General features: G+C 39.0%; 1 protein-coding gene across 1 annotated transcript in view; it reads right to left on the reverse strand.

The window, feature by feature from the left end:
- The window catches only part of ZFYVE16 (zinc finger FYVE-type containing 16), a 48,432-nt gene extending 37,553 nt beyond the window's left edge, over positions 1-10,879 (reverse strand). The window contains exon 1 of the mRNA XM_080678097.1: positions 10,717-10,879. The gene's annotated coding sequence lies outside the window, so the exon portion shown is untranslated. The remainder of the gene's footprint in view (positions 1-10,716) is intronic.
- Positions 10,880-17,686: the final 6,807 nt, after the last annotated feature.

The following is a 17,686-nucleotide window of genomic DNA, read 5'->3' on the forward strand; positions in this document are numbered from 1 at the left end:
AGCAGCTCTATCCATAACTGCTAAAATTTGGAAACATCAAAGATCCCCGTAAGTGAATAAACTATGATACAACCATGCAATGGAATATTATTCAGTGATATAATTAAATGAGCTATGAAAGCCACAAAAAGACATACATAAAACTTAAAAGCTTATTTCTAAGTGAAAGAAGCCAGTCTAAAAAAATCTATATACTGTACAATTTTAATTGTATGACATTCTAGAAAAGGTAAGACTACAGAGATAGTAATAACATCAGTGATTGCCAGTGTTCTGGGGCAGGAGAGGGTTAAACAGGTAAAAGCACAATGGATATTTTAGGGTGATGAAACTATTCTGTATGACACTGTAATAGTGAGTACAAGACATTAAGCCTTTGTCAATACTCATAGAATTTATAGCACAAAGAATAAACCTCAGTGCATGCTAATTTTTAAAAAATTATTAAGAAGGTCAGGGGATCATCCAATGGAATTCAGAATGTGACAAAAGAATCTATCTAGATGTGTTACAAATGTATAAAACAAGCTCACTGGAGTGGAGAAATAAAGTGCTATCTTTGGAAACGAGTGGAGTATGTAATACTAAAGGCAAAAGGAACACGAGCATTGTACTTTAGTTGATAAAGTTGTTTCCCATGAGTATACAGGTTAACAATTCTGAAATCACCATACATGTATACTGGAATTCAAATTAAATAATTTGATGGCTGATGGTGGGAGCCAGTTTTCTCTTTGTTAGAGGGAAAGGTTATAAATAACCAAGGAAAGGAAGCTACAATGATCTATGTAGTAATGAATTTGAGTTTGAGACATCAGTATAAACAAACTCATTTACTTTAAAATGGCACAGATGATTACACATAGAAATATTTATAGATATTTGTATATAGATAGTATATATATATACATATACATATATACACACATATACATATACACACACACACATATACACACACACACACACACACATATATATATATATATTGCTCTGTCATTTGGGAGAGCATAGAAGCAAGACATCTCAATGGTAACAATCACAGTTGATGCCCAGATCTTGGTTTCTCCAATAAAAGGAATCAAGATTCCTCGGAGAAATGGCTGATTCTAAGACTGGGGCAGGAAATATACAAGATGAGCATGGAGCATCTTGTAATGCCAAGAAGTAAGAAAGTACAAGCACATGCATGAGCAGAAGTGCGCACACGCATGCACGTGCACACATACACACACAAAATGTAGGGAGTATGTCAAAGGGATATATGAGTCAACTGAAAGAGCTCCCCAAAACCAAAGCTGGAACAATTTGGATAATAAAATAAAGTAGTTAGTGGATTATAATCCAAAACTTTAAAAAAATCTATGAGATAAATAAATGATTAAATAAGTAAATGGGGGAACAAGACAAATTTCCCATGCAAGAAGATTCCAAATAATTTATGTAGATACTTTGTTCTTAAGGAAGTGGAACATAACTCGCTACGCAGGTGTATGCTGCACACAGTGACTTTCTAAAGAGTACAGTATGAAAAATAACTTCACAGAGAAACCTGACAAACACTACCTCAAGCCAAAGGACCAAGGTTAAGATCAACAGTGACAAGTCATAATGATAGTCTGTACCCTCGGTATGATGTGATGAGAATGGCACTTTATCTCTGTTGTCTTCCTCCCAAAACTTATTACCACAATCTAGTCATGAGAAAAACATCAGACAATTCCCAATTGACATTCTACAAAATAACTGACTAGTAATCCTCAAAACTCAAGAGGATCAAAATCAAATTATGTCTGAGAAACTATTACAACCATGAGAAGCCTAAGGAGATGAAACTACACATTATAATGTGGTATCCTGGAACAGAAAAAGTCTATTAGGAAAAAACTGAGGTAATGAGAATAATGTATGGACTTCAGTGGTTCCTTAATCATAACAAATGTTCTATATTAATGTAAGCTGTAATAATAGAGAAACTGGGTATGGGGTATATGGGAATTCTGTACTATCTGTACAATAATCCTTTAAGTCTAAAATGGTTCTAAATTTTAAAAAAATGAAATTAAAGCATTGGAAAATAAAGTTGAGAAAATGTTCTAAGAAGTAAAACAAAAAGAAAGGGATGGAGAATAAGTGAAAATATTAGAAAATTAGAGAACCAATCTAATAAGGTCTAATATTCAAATTACAAGGAGTCCAGAAAGTATAGGGGGGTAAGAAAGAAAGTGTCAAATAAAATATCCCAGAACTGAAGGATATGATTCCTAGGTGAAAAGGGTCCATTTAGGGCCAAACACAATTAATGAAAAACCCTTACCAAGCCACATCATTATGAAATTTCAGAATACCTGAGTGGTTTAAGGGAAGATCACACCACTTCATACTGCAATATGCATCCCCCACCTTTCCTTTCCCCAACACTCTTGACCACCCCATCCCATCCTGCTTTCCTTTTTCTCTTTTCTAGGCACTTATTTACCTTACAACCTTCTAACATTTTGCATAGTGTATTTATTACATTTATTGTTTACCATTTAGAACAACTCCCTCTGCAAATTTAAGCTCCATGAAGGTAGGAATCTTGTATTTTTGTTCACCCATATATTCAAAGTATCTTGACCAGTGCCTGCCACATAAAAATGCTTAACACATACTTAGTGAATAAATATAAAGCTTCCAGAGAGAAATAACAGGTCACATACAAAGGACTGATTATCATTTTGGAAGTAGACTTCATGATAGCAAACTAGAAGTGAGAAAACAATGGAACCATGCCTCCAAAATTCTAAAAGTAAATTATTACAACCTAGAATTCCATATTCAGCTAAGCTATCAGCCAAGTATAAGGGTATAATAAAAACACATGTATAGACATGTAGAACCCTGAAATTTTGCCTCCCATTCAGTCTTTCTCAGGAAGCTACTAGAAGATGTACTCTACCAACATGAGGGAGACAGCAAGGAAGTGGAAGACCTAAAATCCTGGAAACAGGCTACCCAATACAAAGAAAGACAAATGGAATTCACAGATCATAAAAGGACACACTCTGGGAAGAAAGCTCTACAACTGGCCTAGAGAGGAGAGCAACCCATCACGATTGACACAGAGTGACAGACAATTACAGGAGAAATATTGCAAAACAAACAAACATTATCTGATGTGTTTCAATCTACAAAAAGGAGATTTATCTATCTTATCTGAAGGACTGTTAATAGGAACTCTAGGAAAAACAGAAAATCATATAAAAAAGTAAATCTATAATAATAAAAGATTATATGCTAATTAGACCGAACATCCTTCCAGATGACCTTCTGGATGAAGCCAGGGCTGCAAGGGAAGCCCGGGTCCCGGGTGCCAGAGGGAAGCTGGTGCCAGCAGCTGGGGGAAGGAAGGCCTATGCTTGCACGAATTTCATGTATCAGGCCTCTAGTATCATCATAATATACTACCAGGCTCAGCTGTATACAATATTTACACAATGATGTCAACACTAAATAATGATTTAACTAAAAATTAACATAACTAATTTATGAATATAGAAAAGAGGGGAGGAGCAGTGCAATGCAGTGTTTATAGGTGGAGGTGTTTATAACAAACCTATACTCCCATCTTCTATAACAGAAATTGGTACATAATATCTAAAACTGTGGTAAGATGGGAGCAGAGTAGGGAGACATCTGTATAAGTAAGCATGCTATTTTAAAAATTAGAGGTAAAAAAAAGAGTTGAATAATCATTTATTTCAGGAGCAGCCTTCCTCAATAAGGATTCTATGAGAGAATTAAGCCTTAATGCCCTAAGGCATCCACCTTATGTAATAAATTAACTGCTCTTCCATGCATCTAAAGTATAACTAGTTATATACCACCCTTGGGGGAATTGAGAAAATAGTTACTCAAATATTTTCTGTATTTTGTGATTCTGATGATGAACGTTGATTGAGAAGGGACACTTCTGGAGAATGGGATGCAAGAAAGAGAAGAACTGATGCAGAGGACTATTAGTTTTCATTATAAGTCTTATAATAGTACTTAACTCTTTAAATTATGTACAGGTATCTCTTAGATAAACAAAAGCATTACATTAAAAATAAATAAAATAGTAAAAAGCAGTAAGGGAACTCTGAATATAGAATGTACAAAAAAATAAACCACAACTAAAAGGTCTAGAAATAGTTTTTCATTAGAAAAAGCTAAGGAATTTTTTAAAAATTATGCAATTCAATAAATACTATTCACAAAGTATCTCCATCTATATAGCAATGTACTAAGCATTATATTATTTGATGCCTAAAAATATACAATAAGGTAAGATAATTACAAAATAATAGCATAACCCAACAATTCATAGGTTTGATAATGCAAATTCTGTACACTGAAACCTTTTAACATGAAATGTTATTAAGCTGCACATACTTCCCATTTCAGTCCACCAAGATGTACATATTGTGCCAGTAATCTACCATGGGCAGTAGAAGATACAAAAGAAATATAAGATATACTCCCTATTCTAAATAAGTTTATTATATGTATATATGATAACCTGTTTTAGATAATATGTTTACTCACTGGGTCATTTATATACTCTAAGATTTACAAACAAATATTTACCATGTTTACAAAAAAAGTTTTTTAAAAATGTCTTCATGATTTTAAAAATTGGCAGCAACATGGAAGATTAATAAAAAAATCAACAAAACAGTAGTAAGGAGACTCCTAAAATGGTTAACGTAACAGATGATGAGGACCTGACCTTAGACAGTGCAGTGCAGATGGAAATGAGATAGATATAAAAGTGGTTAGAGAGTAGGAACTATTGGAGAGTGAAAGCAAGGGAGAATGCTAGGGTTACTGCCAGGTTTCCACTGTGGGTGACAGTGCAGTACCACTGGCCACGACAGGCAATACAAAGAGGAGCAGAACTAAGGAAAAACACGAGTTCATGTTTGGACTGTTATTTGATGTAACTTGAATACATCCTGGGGGACATGTCCAATAGGCAGTTGGATATAAGGATCTAGGCTTCAGGAAAGAAGACTAAGATAAAGAATTGGGAATTGGCCGAAACCGGTTTGGCTCAGTGGATGGAGCGTCGGCCTGCGGACTGAAGGGTCCCGGGTTCGATTCCGGTCAAGGGCATGTACCTTGGTTGTGGGCACATCCCCAGTGGGGGGTGTGCAGGAGGCAGCTGATCGATGTTTCTCTCTCATCGATGTTTCTAACTCTCTATCCCTCTCCCTTCCTCTCTGTAAAAAATCAATAAAATATATTTAAAAAAAAAAAAAGAATTGGGAATTGGCAGCAAGAGATCACTTAGGAAGAAAATATAAAAGAGGACAGGAGCCTAACATTAGATAACTAAAGATCACAATTAGTATTGCTAAAGTCACTTTGTGTACTTCTATAGAAAAATATCCAATATATAATATTAAATGAAAAAAAAGCAAAATACAAAACTTCATGCTTAGTACAAACCCATTTTTACAAATATGTTGTAAAAAAAAAATAGTACTAGCAAATGCACAGGAAAAAAAAATAGAGAGAGAGAAGCAAATGCCAAACTGTTAATAATGGTATCTATCTGAGAATTCGTGCACGGGTGGGGTCCTGACGACCAGCCCCAGTGGGGGCCAATCAGGCCAGGTTGGTGGGAGGAGGGGATGTGGGAAGTTGGCTGCTGGCCACGAACCCGACTGGGGCCCGATTGGGGGCTGGGCTGGCCGGGATGGGATGCCACAGCAGGTCAGCCGGCCCCACCCCCAATGGGGGGGCCAGTAGAGGACGGGCCAGCTGGGGGGGCCAATGGGGGTGAGGCTGGCCAGAGGGGAGAGCGTGTGGGCGGTTGGCTGGCCGGCCCTGCCCCCAATCGGGGTGGGGGGGCAGTAGGGGGCGTGGTCATCCAGGGGAGGGGCCACAGGCAGTTGGCCAGCCAGCCCCGCCCCCATCAGGGTGTGGTGGGGCTGATCAGGGCCACAGGAGGTTGGGGGGGGGCCAATCAGGGCCCCAATTGGGCACGTTGGCCACGGCAGTGGGCGTCATAGCAACCGGTCATTCTGTTGTTCCAGTCACTTGGCTTTTATATATATAGATTATATGTCTCTATAGCATTTTACTTAAAAATATATACAATTTTTGTAAACAGCAAAAAGAAAGATTTTATCCTTTTCTAAAAAAAAATATAGCATGTATCCTTATAAAAAGATAATAAAATCTGTTAGAAAAACAGTTCAATAGTAGACTATTTATTAATGGGCAAATAACATGAACAAATAACTAGTAAGATTATGAAAGAATTTTCAATACACAATTTGCACTCTCAAAATACTGTGAATTAAAACACATACTGCCTGACTGGCAGGGCTCAATGGTTGAGCGTCAACCTATGAACCAGGAGGTCACAGTTCCAGTCCCAGTCAGGGGACATGTCCAGGCTGCAGGCTCGATCGCCATTGGGGGAGCATGCAGGAGGCAGCCAATCAATGATTCTCTCTCATCACTGATGTTTCTATCTCTCTCTCCCTCTCCCTTCCTCTCTGAAATCAATAGAAATATACTAAACACACACACACACACACACAAAACCACATACCATTTGTTGCCTACTAAATCAGAAGATATATATATATTTTTTTTTTCCAAAATTATCCACTCTTATCCACTGAGCCAAACTGGCTAGGGCCGAAGATAATTTTTTAATTTCTCAATGTTGGTAAGGGTGTGTAGAAAGAGCATCTCAGGCCCTGGCCAGGAAGCTCAGTTGGTTTGAGCATCGTCTTGATACGCTAAGGTTGAGGGTTCATACTAGGTGTACCGGTTAATAATGGTGGATTTTGTAATCAAAGAAAACACGATAATTTCAAGAGAAACATCAAAAGTGCTTTATTCAAAATAATGTCGATCGCTAGCTACACATTTCCCCCATCTTTCAGGTAATTTGTGGATACCGTCCCAATAGATCTTTTCTTGTTTTGAGGCCACCATTCAGAGACCCAATTTTCCACTTCTTCATATGTTTTGAAGTGCTGCTCAGAAAGTGCGTGTGCCATTGATCGGAACAAGTGGTAATCTGAAGGAGCAAGGTCTGGTGAACACAGTGGGTGGGTTAATACTTCCCAAGCAAGATCTTTTAACATGTCTTTAACTGGTTTTGAAGTGTGTGATGGTGCATCATCATGAAGCAAAATTACTTTGCCGTGTCTTCTGGCACATTCTGGTCATTTCACGATCAAAGTGTGGTTCAAATTGAGTATTTGTTGTCGGTAGCGATCAGTATTAACGGTTTCACCTGGTTTTAGAAGCTCATCATACACCACACCTTCCTGATCCCACCATTTAAATGCAGAGCATTGTCTTCTTTCTGAAGCGATTTGGCCTTGCAGACGATGTTGATGATTGACCTGGATCAACCCATGATTTTGTGCATTTGGGATTCTCAAAATAAATCCACTTTTCATCGCCAGTCACAAGTCGATGCAAAAAAGACTTTCTTTCGTGCCGTTGAAGCAATGTTTTACTGATGACTTTTCAGTTTTCCGTTTGTATTTCGTTCAGTTGATGTGGCACACATTTTCCTTCCTTTAAAATCTTTCCCATTGCTTGTAAATGATTGGAAATTGTTTGCTGAGCAATGTTTAATCTTTCTGCAAGTTGTTTTTGAGTTTGACACGCATCTTCATCCAATAATGCTTGTAACTGTTGGTCTTCAAACTTTTTCAGTTGACCTGGACATTCTTTGTCTTTCCCATAGAAATCATCACTTTTAAAGCATTTAAACCAGTGTTCACAAGTATCTTGAGATGGCACATATTCACTATAAGCCTCCCGAAGTATTCAGCAGCACTTTTCTTCAAAATAAAGTAATGAATTAAAACTTCCCACCAAATCGCATATATATCAACATATGTGTAACTCCATCTATTGAAAAAACTCCGCATTATTAACCGGTACACCTAGTACAAGAAGCAACCAATGAATGAATAAATAAGTGGGACAACAAATCAATGTTTCTCATTCTAAAATCAATAAAAATAAGTAAATAAAATAAAAAGAGCATCTCAGCTCTAGCTGGTTTGGCTCAGTGGATAGAGCGTCGGCCTGCAGACTGAAGGGTCCCAGGTTCGATTCCAGTCAAGGGCATGTACCTTGGTTGCGGGCACATCCCCAGTAGGGGGTGTGCAGGAGGCAGCTGATCGATGTTTCTCATCGATGTTTCTAACTTTCTATCCCTCTCCCTTCCTGTCTGTAAAAATCAATAAAATATATTTTTTAAAAAAAAAGAAGAGCATCTCAGACAAACTAATAGAAGTAAACTGGCACACTCTTCCAGGTAAACAATGTGACGATATGTATCAATATTCTCAAAAAGATTCCTAAAATTGTATCTAAATTCTTTTTAGAAATTTATGAAAACAGTCCTAAACAACCAAAAATATGCAAAGATATTTCATCAAATAATTAATTGAAACAATCTAAATACCAACATTAGGACATAGCATAAAATTATGCATCAAAAGTAATGTTCATGTCTATCAAAACTTTTTTAAAAGTACATACTCTATAACCTAGCAATTCTACTACTATAGAAACACTAGCACTTGTACAAAGAACACATCACAAACAACTTTCATTGCTGCAATATTTGTAATAGTATAAAATTGCAAAGAATCTAAAAGCTCCTTCCCTTTATCTAGGGGAATGATTAAATCAACTTTCTCAGACTGGGGGTCCAAGAATCCCTGAAAATCCCCAAGAACTTTTTAGGGGTTCTGTGAGGTTGTTCCTTTCCCAAATATCTATCTGTGTAAAGCTGAATTTTTTAATATTCTTCAGCCTAAACAAGATAGCACACCAGACTAACCAAAGAAGCAAATATGAGAACGCAACTGTCTTCTATTAAGCCAGACATTCAAGTTATTTGCAAAAATGTAAAACAATGCCACCTCAGTAAATTTTTTAAAGGAAACAGTTATATTTAATATATAATGGATTTGTTATTGTCATTTTTAATGAACAAGTAATTTTTTTAATGTTTTGAGTTTTCATTTCTAAAATGGTAAACACACTGCATTGGAAAATAAAACTCTTTCAGTCTTCAATAATTAAAAAAAAATTTTTTAATTTATTTTAAGGGAGAGAGAGAAACATTGATGTGAGAGTGAAACAGTGATAGCCTCCTGCATGCCCCCTACCAGGGATCTGAGATGGAGCCTGCAACCGGAACATGTGCCCTGACAGGAATCCAAAGAGCCACCTTTCAGTGCACAGGACATCGCCCAACCAACAGCCACGCTAGCCAGGGCTTCAATAATTTTTATGATGACAATTAAATGGGAATTTATCTTTATTTATAATGTACCTGTTTCAAAAGAGATTCTGTTCACATATTATTTGTGTAATCAAAAAAATCAAAACGTTATGTTTAGAAAGTTTTAACACATGGGAAAATTCTTAAAATATAATTTTAAGCAAGAAAAGCAAGAAACCAACTGTATACAAAAATTTTATCTTAATTAATAAAGTATCATGGCCCTAGCCGGTTTGACTCAGTGGATAGAGTGTTGGCCTGCGGACTGAAGGGTCCTGGGTTCAATTCTGGTCAAGGGCATATGCCAGCGTTGCTGAGCTGGATCCCCAGTAGGGGGTGTGCAGGAGGCAGCCGATCAATGATTCTCATCACTGATGTTTCTATCTCTCTCTCCCTCTCCCTTCCTCTCTGAAATCAATAAAAAAATATTTTTTAAAAAAATGAGTTTTGAAAAAATATTAAAAAAGCTCGAAGATGAAGTCAAAACATTAACTGTGGTTAATTACCTTTAAATAATGGGAATATCATTGATTCTTTTTCCTTATTCATTATTATACTTAGAATTTTTTGACATTAGCATATAGTTTAACATGGGGGGAGGAAATAAAGGAAGAAATTGGATGGAAAATTATATAATACTTCTAGATCAAACCATTAAACTTCTGCCAATTCAAAAAACGACCAGTTGAAAACAATAAATGAAGGAACCTAATTCGACCAACAAGTTGCCTGTTTTGTTAAGTAAAAACATTAACTTATCAAATTTATGAGCTGGTTTCCATAAGAGTCTAACAAGAACATTCTTAATCTGGAAAACAATGATTTGCAATCACGGAAATACAAATAAATTACTAGTTTAAAAGTTAGGTCATCTTTCAGCATTTTTCAAAGGTACCAAAGAAAAGGTAGTGGAGAAGGAACACTACCGCATCCTTCCGGTCTAAAATGATGAGAACATGGACCGGGGCGGGAAGCACCCGGGGCGATGACAGATTCGTAGGCGGGGGTCGAGTCCTTTCAGAGCAAAGACTACCACTTCGCGGGGACAACAGTCCCTGCAGCCGGCGCAGCCCCTCTCCTGGAGCGACCGGCGGCCCGGGGGCGCTCCCTAGACAGTGTTTAGCGCTCCAGGCGACCCGAGTCGGCAGCGCCGGCCAACAGCCGCCGAGATTGCCCTCCAGGCCTATCCGGCCTTCCAGGCTTTATCTAGGGGACGCGAGGCTGGAGGGTCGTGACTCCCCGGCGCGGTCAGGGAGATCAGAAAAAGAACCCGTCCGGGCCCAGGCTCTGTCCCCGGAGGAAGAGGGCCAGACCCAGACCCTGGGGGCAGAGCGTCCAGCAGCACCCCGCCCCCTCCGGGAGGGCAGCAGGGCTGAGGAGACGCCAAGATGCAGGTCCCTATGGCCTCTTACCTCCCCACGCCCCAGCGATGCTCTCTGGGCACTCGATGCGACGCCGCACTGGAGCGAGGAGCTGCCGGACCGGAGTCCCGGGAGTGTGCGACGTCGGCTCCAGGTTAGTTTCCCGACCTGGGAGAGAGCGCCCGGCGCAGGCGCGGAGGAGGCTTTCCTCGGCTCACACGCCCCTCCTCCGGCCGCGGCCGCCGCAGTCCCGAGGCGCCTGCGCGCTGCGCTGTGGGGTCTGAGCCCGAGGCCCAGTGAGGCCCCAGTGAGGCCCGAGGCCACTTACCGGAAGTGGCTGAGGAGGACGGGGAACAGGTGAAGATCGGCCTTAAATCTGGACTCCGTTTCCCACTAGATGCTTTCAAACCGGGATCGGGCCACGACCCGCGTCAGTGTCCGGCTTCCTCTGCCCTTGGCTGACCTACTCGCAGCTTCCTCCGCCCCAGCCTCCGGAGTCCTTGGAGCCAGAGCAGCGTTCCGGCCTGCACCGGGCACAGCCGCCTGCCGGATGGCAAATCCGGCTTTCATCCGCGCAGCTATCCTCGAAAACCTAGCTTTTTTTTACATTAGATTTGTTTGCAAACCCCCCGCGCTTCCCCGGCCGCAACGAAAATGCCTCTAATCCACCCCGCGCTTCAGGCCCTCCCGCTGACTGGCCATTTCCTTGGCAGCTCGGTCCTTCCCTCTCCTTGCGTTAGTTCTGCTTTTCTAACACTGGCCACGGAACAGCTGCCTCCCCTTCCAAAACCAAAAGCTAGCTAATCTGACGGAGCGGAAAACAAAACTCTCATGCATGTGCTGCATACGTGTGCTTGTTGAGCTTTACTGTTTGTACCACACGTTTCCTGTACATTTAAATGAGGGAAGAAGAAACATCTCTATATGAGATCAAGGTATCATTACAGGCTGGAGGGGAAAGAACCCAACAATGGCCAAAAGGTTTCTCCAGCTCAGTTTTCATACTGGTCCTTCAAAAACTCCACTAGTCACAATATCTTAGAGAAGTATTTCAGTCAGATGTGATTATGAAGAGAGATTTGAGAATTGGTGTTCATATCCTAAATCTTCAATTTACAACTATAAGTTTATCTTTCAAAGATAGTTAATGTTGATTTTCTTTCTCTAATCTTGATTTTCCTAAACTCTGAAATGCAAGCGTGTGATTTAATTCAACAGTGAAACTTACTAGTTGCTCAGAATAATTTATTGAACATCTATGTGATGGGCACTGTACTAGATGCTTTGCTTATTATCTCATTTAATCCTACAAAGGAAATCACAGAAAATTCTATTACAATTAAGAATAATTTTGCAGCCGAAACCGGTTTGGCTCAGTGGATAGAGCGTTGGCCTGCGGACTGAAAGGTCCCCAGTTCGATTCCGGTCAAGGGCATGTGCCTTGGTTGCGGGCATGTCCCCAGTGGGAGGTGTGCAGGAGGCAGCTGATCGATGTTTCTCTCTCATTGATGTTTCTAACTCTCTATTCCTCTCTCTGTAAAAAGTCAATAAAATATATATTTTTTAAAAAAGAATAATTTTGCAAAATACAGGCTGTATTTTCTCTTCTTTGTGTTAGGTGTTGTTCACAGATTAATAAAATGAGGTCACTGTGTTTATCGAACCATAGTCTAATAGCAGAGACATACATATATGTGTGTATATGTGCATATTTGGGATAAAAGTATATTATACAGTGTGAGGATAAATAATAGAAATAAAGCACACTAAGACCTTAAATAGGTAAATGGGAAATGTATATTCATGAATTCAATTCACAAAATAGGAAATTTAAGTGCGTACTACATATTTTACTACTATTCAACTCAATAATGAAATGAAGACCAAAGAGATATTTCCCATGGATCTAATTAGTCAGTTTGTTTAAAATATGAATAAACTCCATTGGTGAGGGTAGAGTGAAATAAGCACTCATATCCTGTTGGGGATCTAAATTAGGACAAAGATTTTGGAAACTTATTTGTCAAATTATATTAAGATGTGTTCAGGTGACCTAATTCAGTAATTTTCTTCTGGAAATTATAAAGAGATATTCCAGAAAACAAAGGCTTATATCGAATAACAATAAGGAATGTAAACAAGGTATCCAAACAAATGCCTTTCATATACAAATGAAATTGTACTTTCTATCACATTTATTTGTTAATGGATGTTTTCCTCTGTGCAGTGCATTGTTATAAGTTGTAAAGATTATAAAAATGGATAAATCATTATTTTTGCCTTGAAGTTCACAATCCGCTGTTATTCTTTTATTTAGTAGTATAAGTAGTTGAGAGATTGTTGTAATATAACATTGTGAGATCTTTGTATAGATTCTGGGTCAGTTAAATTTTCTGTGATTTCCTTTGTCGAGTGTAATAAAGAAGAAATCTGCATGTCAAATGCAGTGTCAAAAAGAGTCCTCAGAAAAGTTTGAGTAATTTCTGAAAAATCCTATATACCATCTTTAACCTCTAAAGATCCAATTTATAACCAAATTGTTTCTGGACTTGAAGAGATCATCCCAATTGTAACATATTTGGCCAATCTATTTCTTGGACTAGTCATTGCTTGAATCAGCATTTTATTATTTTGAAAGGTAACCAGAATCTTGATGATTTTAAGAAGCTTAACCAGAATCTTGATGATTTTAAGAAACTTCCAAAGCTGTTTCCTTTTCATAAGTAATCTGGGTGGAGAAAATACCAGAAACAAATGAAAATAACTATTACAATTACTCATTTGTTCCATGGCTGATCTTACACTAACAAGCGATTTTAGAAGTAGGGATTCATTGCTATAAAACACAGAATGTAGCCCTACCTGGTTTGGCTCAGTGGATAGAGCAGTGGTCGGCAAACTCATTAGTCAACAGAGCCAAATATCAACAGTACAACCATTGAAATTTCTTTGAGAGCCCAATTTTTTAAACTTGAACTTCTTCTAACGCCACTTCTTCAAAATAGACTCGCCCAAGCCGTGGTATTTTATGGAAGAGCCACACTCAAGGGGCCAAAGAGCCGCATGTGGCTCGCGAGCCACAATTTGCCGACCACTAGGATAGAGCATCAGCCTGTTAACTGAAGAGTCCTGAGTTCGATTACTACTAAGGGCACATGACCGGATTGCAAGCTCAATCCCCAGTAGGGGGTGTGCAGGAGGCAGCCAATCAATGATTCTCTCTCATCACTGATGTTTCTATCTCTCTCTCCCTCTCCTTTCCTCTCTGAAATCAATAAAAATACATTATAAAAAAATAACACAGAGAATGTAACCTGGAACTGTTAATTAACCATTAGTATTTAAGTGCTACATACCCATGTGTAATGTTCATGTTTTGAGAAAAAGGGCTAAAACATTTTTTTAAAAATCTGTTGTTCCAGGACCAGTCAAATCAGGTATTCAGAGCAATGTCACTAATAAATAGTTATAGTTTTGTTGACCATGAAAGCTAGTTTTTTTAAATAATAGAAAACTTTGGAAGAAATACACTAAAATATTAACTGGATTATATTTTGAAGATGATATTATGGGTGATTTCTCCCCTTTTTAGCTGTCCATATTTTCCAAATTTTTTACAATAACATTACTTTATAATCCAAGAGGGAAAAATGAAACAATTCCTTCTAAAAAAAAAAGTGTTGCTGAGTGCATAGTTGAATCAACCACTTACCTTGCATTTCTTTTGCAATTTCTGCATACAATATATTGCATGACTGTGAGTCATAGGAGAGAAATAACCAAAAAGCATAGATGAGCACATATGTCTGAATACTGTGTTAGAGGTGGCAACAAGGTACAATCATTACCAGGACTAAAGTATGATGCAGCTTCAACATCATGACACAGGTTCTCTTAACAAGAAAGTCAATAGAATTCTTTGCCAAATATTTCCAGTTCTTTCTCTTCTGGGCATGTGATGCCAATGTACTTCCTGGCCTCCTTGTGGTTGAATAGGGTCATGTGATTGATTCAAGCATATAAATTGTGAGAAGTGCCATGTCATTTCTAGAGTGGATCCTTTACTCACCAATGTGAGACACTCCAGGGCCTGCTTTCCCTCTGGCACAGCAATAGGCAAGACTTGATATTGCGGCTGCGCCATCAGTTTGAGTCCTGAAGGGATTTCAATTTTCAGAGCACTTCTGGAACAAGAAATAAAAAACACTTGGTTATGATTTTTACTGCAGCCTAACTTACTAGTAGCCTGTCGTGGCAGATAAACTTTGTTTTGTACCTCTGAGATTGGTGGGTGGCCATTCTGCATTATGCACTGAGACAATGTCTCAAGGAGGCTTTGTGCAGCAGCATTGTTTCCTACTGTTTTCCCAGGTGATTTGCTCTATACTCATAATTATTATAATTTGCCAGGTAAATAAATACATTTTGTTGCAAGAGTAATAGTGACTTTTTTTTGTCCTGCAAAACACTTTATTATTTCCATTTGGTCCAATGCATGGGAGGGGGCTCCAGGGTGGCTAAAAGAATGCCTAGTTGTTTCAGGGAAAGGCTCAGGCAAAAACCAGACACCCAGGGAATACAGAGGGGCCCCTCAAAGGCCTCTGGGCTCCAATGGCTCTTAGTTGTGCTTGAGGGTGAGCCTTTCAAAAAGATACTTGCCCCCCGTCTCCCCTCCCCCCTCAAAAAATAAAAGATACCCAGCTCAGCCTGAGGGCTGGCCAGCCTGCGGAGGCTAGTCAGGTGTCACCCATCTTCTTGATGAGTTTCACTCCCCACCCGGGAAGTAGTTCTCCAGAGACTATGGTCTGCACTGGCAGACCAGGGCCTGATTCAGGTTTCTCTCCAAGGCCATGGAAGCTTCCATGGCATCCTGAGTTTTGCCCACTCATCTTGGGAAGGCTTCAGCACATCATGGAAGAGAATGTGGCTACCGCGCTGGTTTTGCTTCTTTAAGAGACGTTCAGCGCCCTCACATTTCTCCACCAACTCAAGAAAGAAGTGGCCCACATGCTCCAGAGCCACATCCTTGTGGTTGAAATAGAAGCTCAGAGAGAGGCAGGTGCAGGAGGCCTGCAGATGCAGGTTGGCCAGGCAGTTGACGGCAACCTCCACCTCCATGGAACAATTGTGATGAATTTGGGAGCTCATGGCTATTGGACAATGAGTTAAGGTAAAACAAACAACAAAACGGTGTTGGCTAATCTGGGAGTCTAAGGGTGGCTGTGGTGGTTCAGAAGGTGGTGACTGGAAAAGAGGTTGGAGGCTGTTCGGAGGCTGGAAGAAGGGGCATCCCCGGGTCTGTTCTGTTCAAACACTGTTGAAGCAAGGGACAGATCTGTGGGACCACCGAGGTCACTGCTGATAGAGAATTTTTAATTTAAAATTTTTTATTATGGAAAATGTCAATCACATATAAAAGTAGAGAGAATATTGCAATAAACCATGTACTTACATCTCAGCTTCAACATTAACAACTCATGGTCACAGATCTTATTTTACCTGTAGACTCACCCACTCTACCCCTCCCTCATAGCTGGATAATTTTGAGGCAAATTTCATGTATTACCTTTTCATCTCTAAATTTTTCTACATATATATTTTAAAGATAAGCCCTTTATAAAATAAAAATAATAATGCAATGAGCTCCCTTATATCCTATACCATCACCCAACTTCAGTATGGACAATCTTGTTTTATCCATATCCTTATCCCCCCATATTATTTTGAAGCAAATTCATGCATAAAAAATTCATTTCATTCATAAATATTTCAATATATATTTCTAAAGAAAGTAGCTCTTTAAAAAAATGTAATAACAATACCATTATTACATCTGAAAAATTTAGCAATAATTCTTCAATAATGCTAAATATTTAGGCATGTGTTCATATTTCCAATTGTTTAAAAAATGTTATAACTTTGAAATAATTTGTGAGAATCCAAATTATTTCAAAGTAATATTCCCATTTTCTTTCTTATTCCTTGCAATTTGATTTTTGAAAAATCATGTTGGTCTGTAGAATTTTCAGTATTTGGATTTTCTGCACCTACCTCCCCATGGTATTTTTGTTGTTGTTGTTAATCCTCACCCGAGGATATTTTTCCATTGATTTTTAGAGAGTGGAAGAGAGGGGGAGAAACAGAGAGAGAGAAACATTAATGTGATAGAGACACATTGATTGGTTGCCTCCTACATGCACCCATACCAGGCTGGGGATCAAGCCTGCAACCAAGGTATTAGACCTTGACCGGGATTGAACCTGAGACCCGTCAGTCCTCAGGCCAACGCTCTATCCACTGAGCCAAACCAGCTAGGGCCCCATGGTATCTTTTAACGTGTTTTTCTTCCTGCTATGTTTCCTGTAAACTTTTAGCTAGATTTAGAGACTTAATTTGATACGGGTTCAGTTTTTTGGCAAGGCTACTTCGTATGTGATATAGTAGTCCCCCATTATCTATATTTTGCTTTTCATGGTTTCAGTTACCTGTAGTCAACCGTGGTCTAAAAATAGTAAATGGAAAATTTCGGAAATAAACAATTTATAAGTTTTAAGTTGCTCATTGTTCTGAGTAGCATGATGAAATCCCCCGCCAGCCCAGGAAGTGAGTCACCCCTTTGTCCAGCGTATCCACACTGTACATGCTCCCCTCCTGTTAGTCATGTAGTAGCCACCATTTTGGTTATCAGATCGACTTTTGTATCACAGTGTATGGTTCAATTATCCCTTATTTTACTTAATGGCCCCAAAATACAAGAGTAGTGATGTTGGCAATTCAGATATGCCAAAGAGAAACCATAAAGTACTTCCTTTAAGTAAAAAAAGTGAAAGCTCTCAATAAGAAAACAAAGAAGTCATATGTTGAGGTTACTCATATCTACAATAAGAACAAATCTTCTATCCATGAAACTGCGAAGAAAGAAAAAGAAATTTGTGCTATTTTGCTGTTGCACTCCAAACTGCAAAAGTTGTAGCCACAGTAAGTGATAAGTGTTTAGTTAAAATGGAAAAGACATTAAATG

Source organism: Plecotus auritus, assembly GCF_963455305.1.
Source record: "Plecotus auritus genome assembly, chromosome: 7".
NCBI classification, from domain to species: domain Eukaryota; kingdom Metazoa; phylum Chordata; class Mammalia; order Chiroptera; family Vespertilionidae; genus Plecotus; species Plecotus auritus.